Raw genomic sequence first — 18,309 nt, forward strand, 5'->3', positions numbered from 1 at the left:
CTTACAAGCTTAGCAGTAGCCTTCATTCTATGTATATGCCTGCTTATTAGGGCTTTCACACACACCCCAAGTGGCATTATTACAAAGTCAGCTTAATTGCCCCCAACAATCTGGGTCCTCATTTTACCTACCTCGGAAGGATGGAAGGCTGAGTCAACCTTGAGCCTGGTGGGACTCGAACCTGCACTAATTGCAGGCAGCTGGTGTTACTTAAGGAGGCATTAGCCCACTGCTCCACCAAGGCTCTTTTAAATCTGAATTTTGTTGGCTTTATCATAGTCCAGGGGTAGGCAACCTCGGCTCTTTTATGACTCATGGACTTCAACTTCCAGAATTCCTGAGCCAGCCATGCTGGCTCAGGAATTCTGGAAGTTGAAGTCCATGAGTCATAAAAGAGCCGAGGTTGCCTACCCCTGTCATAGTCTCTCGTATCTCAACTTGAGGTGGCAGATCTCATATTTCCCCTTTTTCATGATGCAGAGAAGTATCCTTATTTTTCCCCCCCATAAAAGTTGGAGTTAATGATACTTCGAATAATTACTGAAGTTACCTTTACCCAAAAAGCAAAGGTCATTTAGGGATCCAATTAGAAATTCAACAACATGTCACTGCTCCTCTCATGAAATCATTTTAGAAAATGATTTGTGCTGTGCAGTTGTCACATTTGTTAAAACTGGAAAACAAGCAATTCTTAATTTTCATTTGTAATTACTGTTAAGATTTCTAATACTTTTTCACTACAGATAAGAAAGGAAATTTAAGCCTGCTGCTTGAAATCAATACAAGAAGTTTATTTTATGCAAACACACAGAAATTCCTCATGATAGTTTGAAAAATATGTAGAATTGCCTGAAGAAGATATGAGTTTATTGAATTTCCACACTTTACTGTTTCATAGGCTGTATCCTAACCAGATGCTATAATCTGATTGCATCAACTTAGAAGTATATAAAATTTTATTTTAATGTTAAAACGCTGCTAGCTTTGGTTCTTAGTTTCTTTTTTCTTCTTTTATCTTTCACTGGAATTAAAGTACTGAAGGTAATACATGATAACTTTAATAAAAACAGTTGGATTTTATAGGCTTAAATTTACTAATTCATTTTCTACATATATAGGGAAATTCTGGTAGGTACTCTTTAGGTTGGTATAAAGCAATATGTATTTTATTGAATGAGGGGTGAAATGTCTATTAATGTAGCTGATATGGATATAAGAGTTTTGCTAAATCATTTTACAGTATTCAGTGTTACATTTTCTCATTTTTTTTTAAAAAGCATATTGTAGTCATTTTTAGTGTATTCTAGAAGTAAGTAATATTGACACAGTGAGCTATCATTTTGTCAGAACCATTTTATCACTGCATCTAATGAAAATGTATGCCTTCAATTCCTTGTGTCTTGGCGAGGAGCTTTTAAGTTTTGGTTCAAAGAAGTATAAAACCCATACCAAAATAAAATTAAAGGCCCTTGTGGTAGAAATTAAACATTAGAGAAAAGGAGACTAGAAAACTATAGAAGAAATTACTCTTCAGGAGCACTTGGGTGGTACAAGATGCTAGTTTTGTGCACATAATACTCAACCACAGTGCAATTTGTTTGCCTTTGGCATTTTGAGATATATTATCAAAGCCATTGTGATTACTTTCTCCTTTGGGCGGAAGAGTGATATATAAATAAAAGGAGAAAAACCATGATTTATGGTTTAGTGGTCCAAGCAAAACCCAACCAGTTGGGATTTGTTCAAGGAACAAACCATATCGTCCTATAATACGCATGAAAGGTCAAAGAAGCCATAGCCAGCTTTGAAAGGTTATGAATGAACCATAATGATGGATGGATCTCCTGAACTAAAGTTTAAAGAATAGAAAAAGACAAACTCTTGCTAATGCCTAATTTTGGCCACCAGTATAATATAGAGGAGATGACTATGGCTTGCTCAGAATGTCCATTTATTTTGGAGCTAAAAAAAATACTGTTAAAATATTCTCATCTAGCATGGACATCCACCAGAGCTTGTTGATTTGACTAGAATGAGAAACGTGGTATCATGCTCTGCTTTTGTATGTGCATGTGATATCATCATACATGTAAACAAAGGTACAAAGCTTGCATCCTGGCATTGCTTTTGTTATTCAACCCCCCCAGCCATGGGCCTTGTGTAGATAGTAAGGAAGATAACCTTGACAGAGATATGCAGGAACTATTACGTAAAGCAAAAGGGGCTGAAACATTTTTGAAGTTCAGACCAAGACAGTAATATTCAGAAGTGGCCTAATTCAGGGCTTTTCAACCAGTGGTACAGGTACCACCTGTGGTACAATGGCACCTGGCAGGTGGTACATGACCATCCTAGAAAAGTGGTAGGGGAGGGGAATGAGCTGAACCGGTGGCAGCACCACACAAGCCTGAGTGAGAGATGGCTGGAGATGCAGGGCTGTCAGGGCTCAGCGGAAGTGCCAGGATCAGCACCAGGCTCCAGCTGGAGCTTGGCATTGATCCTGGCGCTTCTGCTGAGCCCAGAAGAAGCAGTGATCAGCTGGAATGTTGCTGCATCTCCAAGGTCTTGTGATTTACATTCAGATGCGTGGCAACGGATTCAAATTTATGACAGTCACAGTGTCCCAGGGTCATGTGAAGAGACCAAAACCTGCTGCAACCACCCAACAGAGGGAGGGGGAATAAAAACCAAAGGACCCCCCACCCCACCCCCACTGCCAATCAAGTTTTTGACACCTTGCTAGGTGACTGGTGGTACTTGGATGTTGCCATATCCTAAAAGTGGTACAATGGGTGAAAAGGTTGAAAAGCCCTGGCCTAATTCACTGGATTATAAGGAAGAGGAAGATGCACAGCACAATCAGGCTTGCAAGACCAGGGCTTTTTTTCTCATAGAACGCCCAGAACGGAGTTACGGCACCTTTTTTGGATGGAGCCTTGTAGGGTAGGCATGGTGGGTTGTATGACATGTGTGAGTTCCGGCACCTTTTTCTTTTACAAAAAAAGCACTGTGCAAGACGATAGCCAAACTCAATAAAAATAGTTTTAGCCTTTGTGTGAAATTGATTTCCTGGTCTGGCCTACCTGTTGGGGCTGACACATTACTGTGGTTTAGGTTTTGATTAATGCAAATATAAACAAGGATTTTGCAATACAATCCTATTCATGCCTACCAAGAAGCAAGCACAAATGAAATCAGCAGGATCTCCTTTCAGATCTCTGTCTAGGAACACAGCCTTAAAATACTTCCGAGTGGAACTACTTCTTGGTCATTTTTGATCATGTATTCGAGTTTGGGAGGAAATGATTGCCGAGCCTGTCATATTAATCAGAAGAGCAAAGAGATTTATAACACGATGGAACCATAAAGTTTACCTTCATCTTCTGCGATACAAATGGGCATTTTCAGTGCTTCTGTTATAGAAGAGACTCTGCAATAATAATGCTGCTATTATAATACAATTTCTGTAATAATAGCCTTTCTGTTATAAAATACCATTACAGAAATGCTATTATAAGGCAAGCATGGTTGTTTAGTATTGCTTTGGCAATAAAGGTGCTAAAAAGCCTCGGCATGTTATAGGAAATTATTGCAATTTTTTTCTCATCTGGCACAGAAAATTTTTCACCCAGGATCTTGTCTGCAGCTGCAGTCTCTGGAAAGCCACCCTCATACTTCACAATGATGTTTCTTTGAATTACAGTAAACATTGTGCATTTATAACAGGAAATTATTGGACGGGCTAAAGACAAAAGTTCCCACCCACCACTATTCCCTCTCTGCTTATCTTAATTCACCTTCTCTCGGGGGAAAAAAAGTTTCATATTGGAAATATTTGCATAGATTTATCACATTTGTATAGTTCAGTGTTAGTGCTTGGGGAATAAAACAAAAGACCCCATGTTTTCCAACCATCTTTGTTTTGTGTGAGGAGCCACCTCCTGAATGGATACCAGCGACACCATTTTATTCATTTCTCTTTCTAGCTTTTCAGTTATGATAGATGCAACTGAATCACGGCTATAAGAATGCATTGTGCGAGGAGCAGAGACTTTCCTGTGTGAGGTTTGCTCACTACGTGGGACTTAATGGCTGCAGTCATGCAACACCTATAGCCGAGGGAGCTTAAGATCTAGCAACCGTATGTGTGCAAGGTTGCTTAGTTTTAACACTGTGTTTGGTTTGGTAGTTTTAACACTGACCTAGTCTGCTTGAGTGATTTATTGTTTTGGGGGAATGATGCAAAAAGCAAAAAACACAGTTAATTAAAATATGAAACATTTCACAGTTAATTAAAATATGAAACATTATATTATTATTAAGTTAAAGGAATGCTACCAAGGTTTGCACAATGGTTTTCTTTCCAGTATTCACAATGGAGGTGAAGGTGAAGGTGCCTATGGATCATGGTGATTGCATTCATGCAGTTTTCTTGACAGAATTAGAAAAGTGCTTGGCTATAGCATTCTTCCAAGATAATTTTTTTCTAGCTTCCTATCCTGACAAATGCTCTGGGATCCCCAAATGCTTTCCCATCTAAGTGCTAACCAGGGTCCGTCCTTTTTAATTTCTGAATATAGTCAAGACAGATACACAGAAGAAAGACTTAAAGGAGGGAAAAAAATTGAACTCATTATGCAGTCCATGAAATCACCACCATGAAAAGACTAAAAATGCTGTTTTAAAAGGCACAGTTCAAACATCCACAGAATCTTCAAAGCCCGAATAAAAGGACTTATACTATAGTATAAGACAGGGTCTTAAAGAGAGAAGATACCTCGAAAAAAGATGTGGAATCTGATAGTGTGTTTTCCAACTAACAAATATTATTAAAAGGCACAAGCTTTTGTCAGCTGCAGCTCATAAAACCATATGCCTTTTTAGTAACATTTGTTAGTCAGAAAAGGTGCTACCAGATTCCTCCTGATTTATTTTTTTTGTCATGGCTCTTCCTACAGTGACTGTACTTATGATATTACTTCAGTTTTCCTTTGTTTTGCAACAGTCATAAATGAAATTATTGGTTGTAAAGTTATTTTTTCCTCACTGTTGTAACTGCAATTGATTACTAAACAAGACAGTCTTTAAACAAGGTCTGCTTTTACTGTACACGGTTGTGAAACTGATTGAGTTTCCTTTCTGAATTAATACACTGATAACGCATTTTGAAATGCAAGGATTAGGCTTTTTCCCCTCTGAAAACATGTTTAAGATAGTTGAAACCTTTGGAAATACATACTTGTTTCTGATGTTGATGTGCATCTATGGTACCATGAAGAAAGCTAATTACTGCAAAAGAATGAGATATCATTGGTAATCAATAACTTTTTCAAGAGATATTATCAAGTCCCATAAAACATTATTCCACTTTACGAACCCAACATAGGGCATGCAGATCTAAAGAGTTTGGAATGCGGTTAATGAATTTGTGTTTAACAGTAAATATTGTGTTTTCACACATAGTTGTTCAACACTACTTATATGGATTTTTGAATCACAGAGGTACCCTTCTCTGGTTAATAAGAGCTTTCATTTTGGATGAACTTTCATAATTGCTTTGCCCTGCCTTGACTGAAGATATTCCTGATAATTAAATTATTTGCAGTAACTTCAGGCCTTACTGTTATTTGCCTTCACGTTTCTAGTTTGTTAGGTTTAGGCAAATTGGGGTCAGTTCAAACCCTGAGCTATAAATATTCTCTTCTTTAGGCAAAGTGTTTGAAATTTCATCCTGAATCTCTCAAATGGATCTCTTTGGTGAGTCAAACAAAACTTTCCCCCTCTTTTCATTTCTCCCATGCTGTTTTACCACAGATGAAAGTTTCTTCCATTCTGATATCTTTTAATGTGTTTTGCTTTTAAAGAGGTCTCACGCCACAGCCTACATTTGCAGAACTGGTTTGATGAAATGTCTTTTGGGTGTTTTGAAGCTGTGCTTTGTCTTTCTTTCTTGTGAACCTCAGTGACCTTTGTCATTCCTCTGTCATTGAGAACCGCAGATGTTTTGCATTAAGATATAAATATGGACCATTCATTCTGTCAGAAAGGCCTTTCCCTATTCTTAATGTTTAAGACTTAGTTATAATTAAGCATTATATTTGAATAGCCTGTCAGAGACCCAGTCTATACACTTAGAATAAAGGAGTAATAAAGCTTTTCCTGGCCTTTATCTCTCTGATTGTGGGAAGAACAACTAGCCTATATATAAGAAAATTATTATGCTAGGATCCTCACGATACTTTCTTAAATGCAGGGAAACCCTTTCCCTCCCTCACATGGTTTCTTTTTGGCATGCAGACACACAAGGTACACCTTGAAGCTTTCAAACTAGCAAAATGGTGTGGTCCAGAGAAAGCATTTTCTGCTAATTGCTTTAATTCAGTAGTGTGCTTCCAGACTAAATCTGACACTGAAAGGGCTATGTTGTATATCTGACTTATGGATCCACTGATGAGATAGTGTTAAGCATTAATTTTCAGCCAATATAATGGGAATGCAAACCATTCTTCAAAATGTTTTTAGGCAAATTTGTAAGTGCAAGAATGATCAAATATAAAATGCTAACTTAACATGAGCAAAGCTTTCTACCTGATCAGCTATATTTCATCCTTTACTCTAGTAAAGCTATGGCAATGATCTCAAGGTTCCCCAAATCTCTTTCCCGATACTGACTTTTCCCTTTGTGTTCAATTGGTAGTTCTAATGCTCTTGCTGGCATTTCTGTCTTGATGTTTAAATGACTTGTTAAGCTGAATGCTGTGAAGATGGAACTCCTGATTTAATGCCACCAACTACACTTGTGTTAGGATATTGTGTGTTTCCTATTCTGTCCAAGGATCTATACCAGGGGTCTTCAAACTTGGCCCTTTTATGACTTGTGGACTTTAACTCCCAGAATTCCTCAGCCAGGGTGCCTGGCTGAGGAATTCTGGGAGCTGAAGTCCACAAGTCATAAAAGGGCCAGGTTTGAAGACCCCTGATCTATACTGTGATTCTTTTGTAAATAATTGCTCTCTCACTCTCTAAAAATAAAACTTTTTATAGACTCATAGGGTTGGTATTATTCCTTATTTCAGACTGGGATCTCTTCCTCTAAAGTTTCCATCTCTTGGTTTCTGTCCTAATCATGGGAACTCTCTTCCTTGTGATATCCTTCAAATATTGGAAGACTGTGATCATGCTTTCTGTTAACATTCTATTCTTTAGGTTAAACCTGCTCACTTCCTTTAAATGTTCTTCATAGCACTTAATCTCTAAGCCCCTCACTTTCTTTGTTTCTCTTCTTTGCACTTTATTCAATTCAGAATAAGAGAATAACAGAGTTGGAAGGGACCTTGGAAGTCCAACTCCTTGTTCAAGCAGGAGACCCTATATCAGTGATGGTGAACCATTTAGAGACCGAGTGCCCAAAAACTGCCCTGCCCCCACCCTGTCCCCCACCCCGCCCACACGCAGGGCCACCCACTGCCTCCACAGCCTGCTGCAGCAGATAGCCCAGGCAGTCCAGCAGCACCATGGCGGCCATGCCGTCCGCCCATGCCCTGCAGCATCTGTGCACGATGGGGTGCAAGGGCGGAGTGTTGTCCCTGCTGCCCGGCTGCCGTGTCCTTGGCTGTGCTGTTCTGCACAGGCCATGCCCGGGGTTGACTCTCCTCCAGGAGGATGCTGGTGAGGAGGGGGCCGTAGTGGGAGGTGGGGCTGGGGCAATGGCTCACGTGCCCACAGAGAGGGCTCTGAGTGCGCACGCGTGCCATAGGTTCACCACCACTGCCTTGTATCATTCCGGACAAGTGGGTCTCTAGGCACTTCTTAAAGGTCTCCTCAGCATTTTTCTTGCAATGTGGCAATCAAAATTGGATATAGTAATTCAGATGTAGTCTGACCAGGAGATCACATAGTGGAACAATCAGTTCCTCTAATCTTGACATAGGTAGTCCTCAAATTATGGTGGTAGTTGGGACTGGAATTTCCATCACTAAATAATGTAGTTGTAAGCATAACATCTCACTCCATCATCAATGGGGAACCTGGCAAGAAATGGCAAATCCCAAGTGTCTTCCAAGCAGGCCAGCAGACAGGCTGGCCTGCTGTCAAAGTGGGAGAAGAAGCAAGGATATGTGCAGTGGCTGGTGCAAGTGCAGTGGACTTGGAGTGGCTGCTGCCAGATGGCAGAGGGTGTGTGAGGATGTGCAAGTGTACGGTTTGTGCATGTGTGTGCCTACGGGACCAGGTAATTTTGACAGCTTTAGCCCTTCTCTGGATCATGAGTAAGCTGTAGTCTACCAGGATACCCAAGATCCTTCTCATAACCATTACTATTAAGTCAGGTACTACTTATTTAGTACATCTGATTTTTCCTAAGTTCAGAGTCCTATATTTCTTGCCATTGAACTGCATTTTTTTTAAAAGACCCAATGTTCAAAACTATTAAGATGCTTTTGAACCGGAATCAGATTTATGTCATTTGTAAATTTGCTAAGCATGACTTCTAGCCCTCACCTAAATCATCTATAAAAATGTTGGAAGAGTACTGAGCCCAGGGCAGAACCCTGAGGTACTCCACTGCATACGTCTCCACATGTAGACATGTTGAGCATTAAGGTGCATTAAGGACCCCACATTTAATACAGTACATCCAAGTGCCAATTCAACTGGTAGTGGGACAATCCATCCCACATTGTTCCATGATATCAAGGAGGTGGTTGTGCTCAGCTTGTCTTATGAAATGTAGGTATACTACATCCACAGTATTCTTTTAGCTACTAATCAGGTCATTTTCTCAAAAAAAAAAGGGAATAAAATTAGTCTGTCATGACCTATTTTTAACAACCCTTGCTGTCTTCCATTCATCGCTTTTTTTTCTTGGTGTTTGCAAGTCCCCTGCTTGATGATCTTTTGGCAAATGCAGTTTTCGTTGCAGATTCAGCTGCATTAGTACTTCCCAGTGTAAACTGCTGATTTAAGGAGGAGGTCTTCAGGATGAATTAGAGCAACATCAGACTACCCTGAGGTCTTCCAGATGGAGCTGTAGATTTGACCACAGAGTGAGTTGATCCACTGCTCTTAACATATGATTCTGTTGCCTGGTGCTTATTAAGTGCACCAGCTCCTGGCTCCCTCCTTCTGCACTCCCAAGTCTTTTGTTTTGTTTTGTTTTTAAATCAAGTGGGAAACTTGGCAAATCGTGCTGTAGAGGCAACATATTTTGTTGCGTGTGGTCACTGTAGAAGAAGCCTGGGTCAACCTGCCTCTCAACTCCTCGTATCCTGCTATGATGCCTGAACATCAGGGCAGAGTAAAGGAGCCAAAATATAGCACCCAACCCTGCTTTTTTTCTCTCTTTATAGAGGGGAAAAGAATGTATTTTTCAACAGAAAACTGAGGGTACAAGATGAAGCACTCTGCCCATAGTCGCCGAGAGTCAGGTATTATACATGTTTAATAATAAATAAATTACATGACTTACAGAGAGTGGTGGGATTCAAATATGTGAACAACTGGTTCTCTGTGTGGATGCTGCTTCCGGAAGTCCATTCTGGGCCTGGGCAACAAAAAATTAGCTACCGGTTCTGCCAAAGTGGTGCGAACCAGCTGAATCCCACCACTGCTTACAGACCAGGAAGCAATCGCCGACTGGCTGAGACAACTCTGTGCTCATGGCTAGACAGGATACCTTCCTACTGATTCAGTTCTGTATGAGTACTGTAGACACTTAAACAAATATACATGTCCATTTGAACACACTGCTATGCTGAAATTGTCTGCACAATCCATATAATCTTTGCTGATTTTTAACTGTGGTTTGAAGAGAGTTGGGTGATGGAATGGCTAATCATTTGGATGTGTCCTTAAAGCATTGTACCTTTGCGTACCACTCCACCAGAAAACACTGCAAAGACATCTTTACCTACTCTTTTCCCATATAGCTTCACCGAAACCAACCACAAAATTCTTCTTCCCAGACAGAGTGAAAAGAGAAAAATAATTGACTCCAAATCCACGTGCAAAAATTTCTCTTAGATGCCTACCTTGGCCTGCCGTCACGCACATTTCTTCTGCTGTTAACATCATGCTATTACGGACTAGTACAGCCTGCCTACAGACATGCCTAGTTATATCTGTTCAACAAATCTTTGCTTGATAAATATGGAAAATTTAACTATTCTATGACAGAAAGTTCCTCTACCCGCACCGCCTTCTTCCTGTTGTTTGAAATGGTAACGCCAAGGCTACGGTGCCTTTTCTCTGTTATTTCAGGCTTGACAATATGGCTATCATTCCTGACAGCTCGACACGGTATTAGCTATTCCCAGTGTCAGATGAGAAGAGCTGATGCTCTGCTATGCTGTGTTGGAAAATTAGATGGGAATCTCTCGCTCTTTCTTGATATGCATGTGAGAGAGTTTAGTGCAGCTGCTCAAGACTCTGATTTCCTGGGTTTTTCTTGGCTGTGGTGTAATTTGATAGCCAATTTGCCTGAGGTGTTAAGAAGATGATGCATTTCCTGTGGGCACAAGGTGGCTGCTAACTAAAGCAGCAACCCTTTCAGGCAGGAAACCTTTCAGGTGCACACAATACTGTACCCCTTCGGATCAAAGGAAGGAAAACCAATTAGCCAGAACTTTAACCTCTGTTAACTTTGTTTTTGTTGTGGGAGCTTTTTAACCTTTTCTTTCCCCTCAATACTTTTCTTTATTCTTTCATTTGGTCTCTTCCTCACAGAACCACCTCCTCGTGTTTCTCCTCCTGTGTCTGAGGACTCGGCCGCTTAAATCCAAGAATGATTTTTGAGGGGATCAAGTGTACGAGATTTTTGAATGTGTGCCATAAGTCCTTGGCAGCTAGCCAGGAAACCTCAGAGGAGTAAAATTAATGAAGGGAGGGTAACAAACGAACTGGAGTGTGTGGCTGGTAATGCAGTATTCATTTAATTGGAGCAGGTATCGGTGCAAACCTCTCCGTTTTAATTGGAAAAGGAATGGGGGGGGCGCGGAGGGTGTTCAGGGAGAAAAAAGGAGGGAAAGAATGCATAAAGTTTTCAAGGCTGGTCTGTGGCAGAGAAAGAACTCAATTTAGGGCAATTTGCTCAGCAAGCTGGGCTGCCGCCTCCCTTGGGGATGGGGATGAGAGAGAAAATGGAACCAAAAGAGAACTTGATAAAATCACCTAGCTCAGACAATCTCAGCAGAATAGGTTTTTTACTGAGTTAAACCTATTTCAATCAATGTGGTTCTTTTCATATAAGTCACACATAAAGAGCCACCAGATTACAATGAAAATCGAGGATGTTGCACGTGGGAGCCTTAAGGACAAGTGAAGTACAGAAGAGGTTTTTTTGTGGTTGTGCTTGTCACCATCAGGTTGGTTTGTTTGATTTTCCTTCTCTGGCCATGGAAACAAATTTGAGGTTTTTCACTCCATCGCTCTTTCCTACTTTCACTTTTCCTCATCGTTGTTCAAAGTTATGATTCCAGACAAAGCTTTAAGTTTGAGATTCACTCAGACTTATGTTGGCATCTCTTGTAACCGAGAAAAGATCATACCTTGTATCCTGCTCCATTTTTGCTCCTGAGATTGCCTTTCTGGAACCTTGAGAAGAATGAATATACAGTGAAATAAAATGAACTAAAGAAGCTTAAGAAATAATCCATCCCATCATTTTGTCCCATCACCTACTTTGGTGAGAATTCACTGATAAATCTCCTGCCTTTTTTTCTAAAGGCAATATAAATTAATGGAATGCAGTTAAAGCAGTGTTGGGTTGCCATTGAACCTGTCCCTACATGAAATATCAAGACAAATATGGATTGTTATATTTGGCAGCCAGATTTGGAATAATTGTGATAATGGCCATGCAACTCTCCTGTCAGGTAATGTGAGATATCCCACCACTGAACCTTTGATGTCGCTTGTGATTCTAGGCAACACAGGTGGTCCTTGACTTATGTATGTGTACACTTTGAGAGCCAGCAACTAAATTTCATTTTTAATGTGTGCCGTTGTGCCCACTAGGAAAAAGTGACAATAAAGCTTATCTAATCTAATCACAATTGAGCCCAAAATTTCTGTCGGTGAGTGAGACAGTTGTTAAGTGAGTTTTGTCCCATGTTATAACCTTTTCTCGCCATAGTTGCTATGTGAATCACTGCAATATTAAGTTAGTAACACGGTTGTTAAGTGAGTTTGTCTTCTCCATTGACTTTGTCAGAAGGTCACAAAAGGTGATCTTCATGACCCTGGGACACCTCAACTGTCATGAATATGAACCAATTGCCGAGTGTCTGAATTTTGATCACATGACCATGGGGATGCTGCAATAGTTGTTAAGTGTGAAAAACAGTCATATGTCATTTTTTTAGTGCCGTTGTAATTTCAAATGTTTACTAAACGAAGAGTTGTAAGTTGAGGGCTATCTGTATTTATGTTGTTTTAAAGTCCAAACTCTTAGTGTGCTTGACAGTTTTGCTCCCAGTGAATTTATTTATTTATTTATTTATTTTATTTTATTTTATTGCATTTATATCTAATCTTAGTTTTTCACATACTGTTAAGATTAAATACAGGTAGTCCTCAACTTACAACCATAACTGAGCCTCAAAGTGCCAAGTGAGAAATTTGTTAAGTGAGTTTTGCTCTATTTTGCGACCTTTCTTGCCACAGTTATTAAGTGAATCACTGCACTTGTTAAGTTTGTAACACAGTTGTTAAGTCAATGGCTTCCCCATTGACTTCGCTTGTCAGAAGGTCACAAAAGGGGATCACCTGACCTCAGGACACAGCAAATGTCATAAATATGAACCAGTTGTCAAGCATCCAAATATAAATCATATGACCACGGGGATGCCTCAATGGTCATAAGTGTGAGAAAAGGTGTTAAGTCACTTTTTTCAGTGCCGTTGTATCTTTGAATTGTCACTAGGCAAACTATTGTAAGTTGAGGACAACCTGTACTTCTTAAGTTGCAGACTATTTTGATTTATTGCAAGTCATCAGGTCAGTGTTAACTCTTAGTGACCATATAGATAGATTTTCTCCACGATGATCTGCCTTAATGTGGCCCTTTTTCCAATGCTGCATCCATTGCCATGGTAACTAAGTTTATCTACTTTGCTAGTGGTCATCCTCTTCATCTCTTTCCTCCCACCTTTTCCCAGAAGAGCTAGGTCTTTGCACAATGTGTCCAAAATTAGGACACTTTGTGCTTCAGTTGAAAAATTTGGGTCGATTTGGTTCAGGGGTGTCAAACTCAATTTCATTGAGGGCCGCATCAGCATTGCGGTTGCCCTCAAGGGGCCGGGTGGGTGTGGCCTGGCCTACTGGGTGGGCGTGGCTAGTGTGTATGGCCTACTGGGTGGGCATGGCCAGCTCTACATGGTTGGCATCAAGGGTGCCTATGGGGGCCTGGGCAGGAGTGGGACAGATCTGAGGGTCTCTGGCAGAAGGAGGGTCTCTGGGCCAGGGCCAAGGCAGTGGGGGCCGTTCCCTCACTGTTTCCAGGATGGCTTTGCGGGCCACATGAAACCACTTCGTGGGCCGCATCCGGCCCCCGGGCCTTGTGTTTGACATGTCTGATTTGGTTCATAATCCATTTCTTTGCTTTCTTGGCTAGCCATTGGATTTTCACGAGTCTTCTCTAATACTACCATTCCAAAGCATAAATGAATGCATTGACAGCAAGATACAACCTGAGTATTGATTAATATAGACATTTCTTCTTGGCCTATTTTGTAATTATTCTTTATGCTGGTGTTGAGATCTGTGTCTAGAATGAAGTAGAAATCACTTGAAGTATGAAGTCAAAATAATTGGGGGAGGGAGTAGACATAAACCTGAAAAGATGGTGGCAATTTGATATTACCTAACATCAATGTTAAGTAATGTCAGTTTGAAGAGGGAGAAACTTCAAAGGCTTGCAACGAAGTGGCTCTTGAGATGTATCTGAACTTCAAGGAGTAGAGCAGCCTATTCCAGGTTCTTGAGAAGCACTCAGCAGATGGACTTGTGACTTCTGCTTGATTGTTATGGTGTGACTAATCATAATAGTATCTCAAACATATGTTCTGTTGCTAATATTAGATATCAGTGACACCCATTTTCAAAGTGTTTGAATAGACTGTTGAACATATATTTTCATTCTAGGATTGGAGTATTCTATTTCCCTCTAGACTATGCTAAATCATCTTCTGGACTAAAGTTAACTAGAGCTGAAAAGTAAGTTTTTTGTCACAGGCAAGGGGAGAAAAAAAAGGAATGGTGGAATGTTGAATTCACCTTGAGTAAAGAACAAGCCTACATCCAGAGAATTACACTATAAAGGAAGCAAAAGCCAAGTCAAACCAAGACTTAAAACAGATCATTTCAGAAATGGCCATCAAAACAAAGAAGTGACAGAGAAATAGCCCAGACTATTCACCAGTACAATATAAAGTGCTATTTCAAGTAAGATATGACAAGTTTATTTTAAATGTGTTTTTTTTGTGTGTATTTATATATGTTGGTAGTGATAATTTGTTGACTGACCGTGTGCCTGTGTGTGAAAGAAAAGGAATGCACGCACACACAAATCCATATTTTGTTAGTTAGAAAAGGTGCTGCCAGACTCCTCATTTTTGACTACCATGGAATAAAAAAGAGGGGTTTTTTTGACAATTTTTAATAGTTTTTTTAGTCTGAATATGAGGTTTGGCAGGAGTGTAACTTTCTGCATGTAGTAGTTCTTTGTGGGTTGGCTTGGATGCCAAACATGTTTCACTTTTGCAGTATTTGTAGGAAATGAGCTTCAACATTAACCTCTTTTTTGCAGTTATGTGTATGGATGAGATGCTCAATCCTTGGCGCCATTTTCCGCAAGATTAGCAGTATTTTCCCTAAGGGGACAAGACTTGTGGAGGATGCAGCTACATTAAACCCCTCTGAGTTGAATTGTTAGGCTTTGGCAAGGCATTTTATTCACCCCAGCTTTGGTTCTTTGTAATTTATAGTTTATAGATGAATATAATACGTGAGTTCAGTTTATAGTTCAACAAACTATGGTTGGGGCATAGTGCAATAATTGAACCCAACACTGGAACCAATTGATGAGAACTGCAACTAAAAAGTGGAAGATTTTCCTGTTTGCTGATTGAAATGGGAGTGTGTAGAAAAAATTATCACAAATTCAGTTCTCTGGATTATAAGGGACTCTTTATGCTCCAAAAGTAACTCTACATCATATTAAAAAAAAGGTTAAGATAGTGGCTAATTTGATCTCTACACCTCCCCCCCCCCGGTATTTCACATGTGTTGCCTGCGTGATGCACCTAAAACATGCAGAGCTTTGATTGCATTATCACAGCTACATCTTGCTTTTTTTGACTGTATCCTGCAGACATTCAGTCTGAGCTCTATCCAAAACATGATCTCAGCTGGAAAGGCAAGGTTATATAGGGGCCCATATGCAGCTAGACTTTAATGTCTCTCTTATGAAAAATAAATTCTATAAAAAGGAGAAAGGTGTTCTGATCATTTGTTGTGTCTGTGTGCACGCATGTGTATATGAGACACATGTGCACACGCATTCATGATGGGGTTGGATTTTTATCAAGACCAAGCAGCCCAGAAGAAATCTGTGAAATGTTTCAAGTTCTACAGCATCCTTTATGATACAAGGGGGAAGGCTGCCATAAATGTGAGAAATTGGAGATTCTTTTGCGCTGATTTGCTTGATCTTAATAAAAAGATTGATGCAATGGCTCAGTAGTTAAGAAGCTGAACTTGTCAGCTGGAAAGATGACAACCTGGGTTTGAGACCTAAGCACCACCCCAGCTCCCTGCCCCCCTAGTAGTTTGAAAGTATGCAAATGCAAATAAATAGGTATCACTTTGGTGGGAAGGTAACAGCATTCCGTGTTTTGCCACATGCTCTGCACTGCGGGGTGATGTCATGCTGGCCACATGACCCCGGGAGCATCTCTGAACAACATTGGCTCCCTCAGCTAAGAAACAGAGATGAGCACCACCCCCTTAGAATTGTACACAACTGGATAGGGGAAAACTTCACCTTTACCTGGTAAAAATATTACACATGGAATCTGGATTTCTATGGTTACTCATTTAATCATATACAATCCTGATCCTGCCTCCCAACAATAACCTGAGAACATTTGGAATTTAAAACCTCCTCTTCCCTTCCGGATCCAGGATCTTAGCACCACAGTCCTTGATTAAATGACACATTTTGGTTCCATTGTTTTTACCAGCTTTCTCATTCAATTCTTCGACAGCATTTCCTCTCAGCTGAATATTGTTATCACTTCTTAATTCTCATTTTCTTCCAAGCTGCCTATATTATCACCCCCTTTCCCATTTCAGAGACTCAATTCTTACTGTTTAATTTACTAATTGGCTTTTTACCTTCAGATCCTATTGCCTATGTGTGCAATTTGATCCTGCTTAGGCAAAGTCCTCCCTTACAACTCCTTTTGCTTGCTCACTCTTTCAGTGCTCTCTGTATATTAGTTAGTTGCTAGTTAGTATGTTTGGGGGAAAAATTGCACTTGGGTGTTTTTAATATTGGTATTTGTATTAATGTTACAGAAACTTGGTCACACTACTTTCTCTTCATGGCTTTTATGAATGAAATTATACCCCACTGCAATGTCTTCAGGGCTTCTAAGCAGTATAATAATAATAATAATAATAATAATAATAATAATAATAATAATAATAATAATAATAATAATAATAATAATAATAATAATAATAATAATAATAATAATAATAATAATAATAATAATAATAATAATTTTATTTGTATACCGCCCTTCTCCCGAAGGACTCAGGGCGGTGAACACGGCAAACATATAAAAGTACAAGAATACAAAAATTAAAAGAGATTAAACAGGGTGCCCAAAAGCTTACAACAGTAAGTTAAAATACATTAAAACAATAATAAAACCCAAACCCATCACCCATCAGGCCAGGCCGGCTTGTTCGAACAAGTAGGTCTTCAGATTGCATCGGAAGGAGCGAAGGTGGTGTCACCAGTTTCGTTTCTAAATTGCTTACCGTATTTCCATGTAGATGTATTCATATCTTTTAGGTGATGGAGACATATAATAGGAAACTCAGAGGTAGTTGATTTATTTTATTAGATTAGATTGAATATTTGTGCTAGTTCATAAAACAGCATCTGTAGCACACATTGCACACAGTGTGTGAGCTACTGAGTTCAGCAGGGTTTACTCATAGATATATAGGATTGCAGTCCTTTTCATCTTTCAAATTTGTGTTGCTTTTTTTTTCTTGCTATGGATATTCTCTCTCTTTTCTATTGTTTTCTGTGCAATTTCCCACTTCAGCCCACTGTGTTCATATAATATCAGGCTTTAAAACAACTTCACTCTGAACTGCTGTTTTTTTCCCCCTTGCTAATATGAATGTATTTCTCCTTCCTTTATTCATGTTTCAGTATTTGCATTTATTTTATGTTCCTGGTTTTGTGGAGATAAAAGATATTTTACAATAACTCTTACCTGGACATGAAGCTATTGTGATAGTGTCAAATGATAGGCCCATAAAAATTGAAAGGCACTTAGTATGATACTAAGGTACAGCTGAAGATACTTTAGAGTATTGATGGTATCTATGGTTTGGCCAGACTTATCTAGTTGCTGATGTTGCCATGTTGCAGGAAAAGAAAATCAGAAACTGAAAACATAGAATAACAGAGTTGGAAAGGACTTAAGGGGTCTTCTAGTCCAACCCCCTGCTTGAGGAGGAGACCCTACCATTTCAGTCAAATGTCTGTCCAGCCTTTTCTTAAAAGCCTCCATAGACAGGGCACCCACAACTTCTGAAAGCAAGGCATGGTTAATTGTCCTTCCCTGTTATGAAATTTCTCCTTAGTTCTAGGTTGCTTTCCTTTCCTTGATTAGTGTCCATCAGAATTAGGATAGAACATGGAACATAATTTTAATTTAATTTAATTTATTAATATTTCTATACCGCCCTTCTCCCGGAGGACTCAGGGCGGTGTACAGGGCAAGAATAAAACACAGAAATTTACAAAAACTAAAAGATAATTAAATGCATGCCCGATTAAAATACAATTGATACATAGTAAAAACCCCAATAAAAATGATAAAAAACCCCCACCAATCCCCCCTCAGGCCAGGCCGGCTTGCTCGAACAAGTATGTTTTCAGATCGCGGCGAAAGGAGCGCAGATCGGGCGCCGTCCGGAGCTCAACCGGTAACTGGTTCCATAGCTCCGGGGCGCCCACAGAGAAGGATCTCCCCCTGGGGGCCACCAGTCGGCATTCTCTGACCG

Source organism: Vipera berus (genome assembly GCF_964194415.1).
Source record: "Vipera berus genome assembly, chromosome: 1".
In the NCBI taxonomy this organism is placed as follows: domain Eukaryota; kingdom Metazoa; phylum Chordata; class Lepidosauria; order Squamata; family Viperidae; genus Vipera; species Vipera berus.